Source organism: Grammomys surdaster, unplaced genomic scaffold, assembly GCF_004785775.1.
Source record: "Grammomys surdaster isolate TR1022 unplaced genomic scaffold, NIH_TR_1.0 207, whole genome shotgun sequence".
In the NCBI taxonomy this organism is placed as follows: Eukaryota; Metazoa; Chordata; class Mammalia; order Rodentia; family Muridae; genus Grammomys; species Grammomys surdaster.
In genome coordinates this window covers 900,266-907,850 of record NW_021604652.1, presented here as the reverse complement: position 1 = coordinate 907,850, position 7,585 = coordinate 900,266, and the positions used below count along the sequence as shown (strand labels likewise).

The 7,585-nt window shown below is 42.8% G+C and overlaps 1 pseudogene; it reads right to left on the bottom strand.

Annotated features, from left to right (window-relative positions):
* Positions 1–2,528: 2,528 nt before the first annotated feature.
* On the bottom strand, positions 2,529–4,454 carry LOC114624486 (annotated as a pseudogene).
* Between the last annotated feature and the right edge of the window lie 3,131 nt (positions 4,455–7,585).

Here is a 7,585-nt window from a genome sequence, read left to right as displayed (position 1 = left end):
ATTATTTATTATATTTATATGAGTACACTGTCACTGTCTTCAAACACACCAGAATAAGAAATTAGATGGCATTATAGATGGTTGTGAGCCACCATGTGGTTGCTGGGAATTGAACTCAGGACCTCTGGAAGAGCAATCAGTGCTCTTAACTACTGAGCCATCTCTCCAGCCCACCTTTGTTTTTCATGACTAAATAGTATTCCATTGTGTAGATGTACCACAATTTCTTTTTTCATTCTTCAATTGAGAGACATCTAGGTTGTTTCCAGTTTTGGGCTATTATAAATAAAGCTGCCATGAACATAGTTGAGCAAGTGTCTTTGTGGGATGGTAGAGCATCTTTTAGGTATATACCCAGCACTGAGGATGCGGAGCCTGAAGAGGCTGCCTCCTATAGCCAGGCAGGAACTCTGTCAGAACAATAGTCCCTACCCACAAAACTTTCCACCCCAAACTTACCCTGTTTACAAGAAATACAGGGATTGGGGATGGAGCAGACTGGGAGTACAGCCAACCAATAACTGGCCCAACTTGAGGTCCATGCCATTGGACAAGCATCAATCCCTGATACTATTAATGATACTCCATTATGCTTCCAGACAGGCATGGATGTCCTCTGAGAGGCTCTACTCATCAGCTGACTCAGACAGATGAAGACACCTACAGCCAAACAGTGGATAGAGCTTGGGGACTCTATGGAAGAGAAGAGGGAAGGATTGTGGGCCCCGAAGGGGATAGGAACTCCACAGGAAGATTAACAGAGTCAAATAACCTGGACCCTTGGGCTCTCAGAGACTGAACCACCAACTAAAAAACATATATGTGCTAGACCTAGACCTCCCTGCATATATGTGGCAGACAGCTTGGTCTTCGTGTGGGTCCTGAACAACTGGAGTGAGAGCTATCCCAAAAGCTGTTGCCTGTCTGTAGGATGTGTTATACTAGTTGGGTTGCCTTGTCTGGCCTCAGTGGGAGAGGAAGCACTTAGCCTTGTAGAGATTTGAAATGCTTGGGTGGGAGGGATACTCAGGGACCCCCACCCTCTCAGAGGAGAAGGGGAGGGATAGGGGAAGGATTGTTGAAAGGGGGTGATTTGGGGTTCAGTAAGTGGAATGTAAAGTGAGTAATAATAAATAAATGAATCATATCATTCTCAAGAGCTTAAATAAAAATGTCAATAGTAATGGGGAAAGAAGAAAAGAGTCAGAGACCCACTTGATTTTACAGTCAGGGGTTCCATAAAATGCTAAGCTCATAACTGGACTATATAAGCAGAGGGCCTTGGACAGACTATTGCATGCTCTGTGCCTGCTGCTTTGGTCTCTGTGAGCTCATGTATGCTTTGTTTAGTTGATTCAGAGAGCCGTGGTTTTTAGTGTCCTCTACCCCCTCTGATTTTTACACTCTTTCCACTTCCTCTTCCACAAGATTCCCTGAGCTCTGAGAGGAAGGATTTGATAGAGACCTCCCAATTCAGACTCACACTCTGTATATTGTCTGATCTCTGCATCCACTCCCATCTGCTACCAGAAAAAGCCTCTCTGATGATGACTGGATACATACTTATATTTAGCAGAATATCATTGGGAGTTATTTTGTTGATTATTTTTTTACACCAGTAGTGTTTAGTTTCTGAGCTATCTAGTCTCTGGTTCATGGTTATCTAAACCATGTCAGGTATGGGTTCCTTCTCATGGAGTGGGCCTTAAGTCAAATCAGATTTTGATTGGCTACTTCCACAAGTTCTGTGCTACCATTACCCTAGAATATTTTGAAGGCAGGACAGATTATAGGCTAAAAGTTTTGTGGCTGTTTTGGTGTCCATGTTTCTTTCAGTACCTTCCTGCACCAGAGACTAGAATATAGGGGTGAGGTCTCTCTGTAGGTACCAGTTCAACTTCTCCATGTTCAGTGAGTTTACTGAGTATTATCTTTGGCAATGGGCCCCTGATGTGAATTTTTGGAGAGCAAACTTTTGTCTGAGCAACAGGCTGGGTTGTTTGGGGAATTCCATGGGAATCCCTTGGCCAGCAGCTCAACTGAACTCAGCCTACTCCCACCACTCGACACCTGTCCTGACTAAAAGAGATGGCCAGTGGAAATTCTGTATCCCCCATTACTCGGAGTCATTGGTTATTTTTAATTAATTTATTTTTTGACAGTTTAAAACATTTGTAATTTTATTTAAAAAAATCACAACCATGAACATTGTTACAATTAGAGGCCCTCTTGATTCTCCACAATGATACTGAGAATGCACACAAGAGATTCCCATTGTTAAGTTTTAAAACAACCATCTTAAAAAAGAAAAACAAAACAAAACAAAAAGCAAGTTAACAACACAACAAAATCTCAGCACACTACTATTTAACTTGTTTTAATATTTCTTCACAAATAATGAAAATACTAAAGTACAGACAAGGAATAATCAATATGTTGTTGCCAACATTATAAATATGGAATTATAAATTTAAAACATTTCCTGGTTTAAAAAATAAATCTAGTCATCAATTCAACTCTGCAGGTCTCTAGTAGGGCTGGTCTCTGCGTTCCTGATAGTGCTAGCCTTTATCCATTTTCCCAGGTCCTCCACATCCACCTCTTCTTCCTCCCATCTGTTCCATTAAAGGGCCAGGAGGTCCCCTAGGACCACTTCGTCTTCCTCCACCAATACCACCTAGGTCCATGCCACCTCGGAAACCTCCTCTATCTCCATCTCTGCCACCTCTCAACATTTCTCCAGGGCTGCCATGGTCCATGAGTCCATCTCTTCCTCCTCGCATGCCACCAGGGCTGCCTCGGCCAGAGGTGGAAAGGGTCGGGGGGGAGGAAGTTCTCGGGCTTAGGGGCCTTATCCTGGTTGCATTCTGTTTTCCAAGCTAAGTTCTTGTTTCCACAGCCCAGATTGGGACACATGCCAGCCTCCAGCTTGGTGCTGGACATTTCCTTCTCCAAAGGGGTTCCCTCTGGAGCCTCGAGGCCCTCTTGGAGAGAAGTCTCCTCTGTCTCCTCCATGGTCTCCCATGTGACCCAGGGGGTCCTGGAGGACCTCCACGAAGTGGTGGTGGCATCCCTCTGCCCTCACGAGGTGGTATGCCACCCTGCATGCTGTTCATTGGAGGCTTCTTTCAGGCAAGAGAAACTTTAAGTTTGCGTCTTTGAAAATCTTTCCCATCAAACCATTCCACGGCAGCCTTGGCAGTTGGTGGATCTTCATAGGACACTGTGGCATCACCTTTAGGTTTTCCTGTCTCCGTATCCAGGTAGATATGGATCATGGGCTGTCCAGTTCTCTTGTTCATCTTGACAACACCACACTGCTTAAAGATCATCCAGAGTCACATTGTCATTTAATCCTTCCACATACATTGCACTGTTGTCAGAGTCTTCATTGGGATCTATAGGAAGGCGTAGATCAAGATCTGGTCCTTCATCCATGGGTCCACCAGGCTTATCGGAGCCACCTTGATCTCCAGCGCCCATTCCACTGTGTCCTCCTCCCTGCCCACATCTGTTCATGCCTCTATGATCAAATCCCCCTCTTCCCCTGCCCTGATTATCAGGACCACTCAAGTTCTTGTTCTTTCCTGGTCCGGAAAATCCTCCAGACTCTGGCCCATAAACACCCATGCTACTGGGGTGGTCCTGTCGGAATGAACTCTGCTGCCTGTAGTTACTGCTTTGTTGGCTATATTGACTTGGACCCTGGCTGTAGAATCCAGTCTGGGGGGTGGGTAACTAGTGGGAGGCTGCTGCCCGTAGCTGCTTTGTTAACCATAGCTACTCTGATGTCCATAACTGTTCGGCTACCCATAGGTGTTCTGCTGAGAGTAACTGCTCTGATTGTAACTAGTCAGCTGTGAAGAAAAGTAGCTGGTAGGAGGACAAGATGGAGGTGCGGTGACTGGCTGCACTGGGTAGCTCCCAGGTACCTGGGTATAACTGTAGTTACTCTGCCCATATCCTAGGCTGGGTTGGTTATAACCCCCTGTGCTAGATTGAGGTTGACTAGTCTCTGCAGGCTTGTTACTATCCTGTGGTCTTGTAGGTGCGGTGGCTACTGGCTGCTGGCCATAGGCTGGGTAGGCAGGCTGGGTGCCATATACAGACTGAGCTTAGAAAGAAGACTGCGTTGTGGTGACTGTAGCAGTGGTGGTGTCATAAAGCCCCAGTGCCATATCCTTGGACAGGCTGGCTGCATGCCTGGGGGGCAGTTGGAGTGTATAACCAGTGGGAGGTTGTTCGTAAGAAGTTGCATTTGCAGTCTGCCCGTAAGTGGCAGTGGTCTGAGCCTGTATATAGCTGACATCAGTAGGCTGCCCATAGGTTCCATAGCTTTGTTGCCCATATTCCTGGGTGGTCTGTGTACATCCTTGAGTTGGCTAGGCGGTGTAAGCGCTGTAGCCCTGCTGGGCTGCAGCTTGGCAATAGGTACTGAAATCCATGGATGCCATTTTCTCTCTTTCCCTCTATTTTTTGTTTTTGTTTTTTTTTGTATTATATTTATATCATTTTCTACCATCATCTTTCCTTTCTTCCTTCTGTACCACTCAGTACCTTTCATATTCATAACCCCTTCTTTAACTATTGCTTCACACACATGCACATACATGAACAGACACGTACATACACAACTTACTGATCCTATTTAGAGTTGACCATCTGTGTGTGTTTTTAGGACTGACCACTTGGGATTGGATAAACCTTTAGCAGGGACCTCATCTTTGAAACTTAATTTTCCTTTGGGCAACCTTTGACTGGATATAGCTCTTCATCATGGGATGCATCTTGTGAAATTTCCCCTATTCATGTTGGCATCATCTTTTACCTCTGAGAGCATGATTTCACTATGTTGTGGATACAGTTAGTTAGATTAAATTTCACTGGTAATCTTTGTACCTGGATATTTTCATCCTTCTCTAGGCTTAGGAATGCGTTATTATTATTATTAATTATTATTATATCTCTTTAAATAACCTTTTGACCTTTTTGACATTCTCAAGTCTTTCCTGAACCCCAATAACCTGATACACCAGATAGAGTTCTCTAGAGTGGAACAGATAGAGTGTTCGTGTGTGTGTGTGTGTGTGTGTGTGTGTGTGTGTGTACTGGAATAGCTTTCATATCAGGAGTTAGATAGTCCAGCAATGGCTGTCTGCATGTTAAAGAAACTGAGAACTCAACAGTGGCTTACTCCAAGAAGCTGGATGTCACAGCAATTTCAATCTGCTCCTGAAGGCCTTGAAGATTCTCAGGGAGCTGCTGGTCTACACTGGAAGGTCAAAGAAGCTGCTGTCAGTACAGGGTGGCAGCAGAAGCATTGGCAGGAAGAGAGGGAAGAAGAGAGGAAGGATGAGGGAGATGGGAGGAGGGGGGAGAGGAGGCAAGAGGCAGAAGAAGGATAGATACACTGATCAGCAACCAAAACTGCTCTCTTCTTCACTCTTCTTTATAGCCTGGCCCTCTGTGGGAAGGGGCTGTCCACCTTAGGATGGAGTTTACTTTCTGTTCTATCTGAAAATGCTTGCACATATGCACCCAGAGCCATGTCTCCTGATTCAGTCTTCATTTCATTAAGCTGGGACTCAAAACTATTACACCTGGGTATTTGTTGTTCTAAATACTGTCAAAGTTTTCACAAGCTTGTAAACATTCATCTCCACTCTCTTCTATTGTGTATTTTCACATAGCTTGTCTTCAAATTCACTAATTCTATATTCTGTTTTTAATCTATTTGGCTGCCAAATCCTCCTATAGCATTCTAAGTGTTACTAGGTTAATTTTTCAGATCAAGGAATTCTGTGATAATTATTTACATCTTTATCTTAAGTTTTTCTGTGAAAGTATTGAATCATTTTCATGTTTTCTTAAAGCTCATCGAGTTTCTTTTAAATTCCCAGAATTCAATCTTTCTGTTTCCTGTCTTGCCAGTTTCTCAGTACCTCATGCCTTATTTTGACAAGTGAAAAAACTTGCTCCCTGAAAGTTTTCTGCTTCCTCTTCCTCCCCCTTTTCTTGTGACACAGGGTTACTGCTACATTCTGTAGTCCAGGCTGGCTGAGAACCTCTTGCGTCAGCTTCGTGAGTGTCGAGAATACAAATGTATGCTATTATACCTGACTCCCTGAAAATCCTTGATACTTTTTGATATTCAGTGACATCTGCACACTGAAGGGTTAAGTATTAGCACCTAGCTTTGTGTATGTGCTTGTCTTCTCTTAAATTCTAACAGTTTGCTTAGTTTCTTACTTATTTCTGTAACTTCGGCATTTGATTATGCCACAAGTCCAGGTTTCCTGTCTGTTGTGGTGTGTTTTTACTGTGTTGGCACTAGAGGGCAACCCAAGCTCAGGTTTTGCCTAAATTCGCCATTGATAGGCTATTCAGCATAAATTCCAGGAGCACTTTAGAAACAATACACCCTAATAACTAATTTCCTGCTGTCTAGGTAGGCCAAACTGTGTCATTCACCATCACAGAGTATCTCAAGATTTGTGATTATGCTAAGTTCTCACAGCTGGTCTTGGAGGGATCAACTCCAATCTCCTATGTAATGCCTGTGATCATAAACACTGCAATCATACCCTAAGCCTGCTGAGACCTGCATGGTACTAGGTAACACCAAGAACCATGTTGATTTGCACTGTCTACTGCTGCAGTAGATTTGTGGTCTAAGACTACTGCTTCCTGCCACAAGTGAAGTGATCTGGAATAGAAGCACAACCCACTGGGGTTATTGTTTTACCTGATTTTAGGACTCATTTAGAGTCTCTGCCTATGGGCATGGACCTGATGATGGAGACCATGAAGACCTTATCACTACTAGCTTTCTCTAACTTGGGTTCCAACACAAAGATTTATGCTTACTGGGGAGGTCTACACCAATAAACAGTCTTATTATATGCTGTGCTGTTCAAGGTGGGAGACTGCTGGAGATTACAATCCTTTGTCCACCATATATAGATTATTACACAAAATGCTTGTTATTTTTCCCCGTGGGTCCCTCTACCTAGAATAGGTTTATATTCCTATCCCATAGACATCAGGATTGGCTTGTAATTACAATGGACAATAAGAAGCAAGTGCAAGTGATGTACCCTACTTAGAAGAAATGCTTAATATTTGTGTTATTCAACTTCCTCTGCCACGAGATCGCTAATGTCTTAGCTATCAGACGCTTTTTCAGCTTGGATTGTGGAGTGAAGGAGACAAGCTCACCTGACAGGAATGTGCATCCTGAACAAGAAATAAATGACAGAGGTAAACTATTGAAAATTTTTTATATCTTAGTACAGCTTCATATAATCTGACTAATACAACTGCTTTCACCAAGTTTTGATAAATTAGAAAGAAGTATCTTCCATTTTTTGTGACTGTTATAGTCTCTAGTATTAGAAATATCTTAATCTTATTCATTCTTTCTTATATTATCATTATACTGTATGCTGTTTTATGATTTTATGTAGTGAATATCAGTCGTTGCTATTAGGTTTTTTACTTCATATCATTTAAAAGAACTTTAATTATAAAAATCTAGATAATTTTTGTTATTTAGAGTATATTAATTATGCATAATAATGGATTC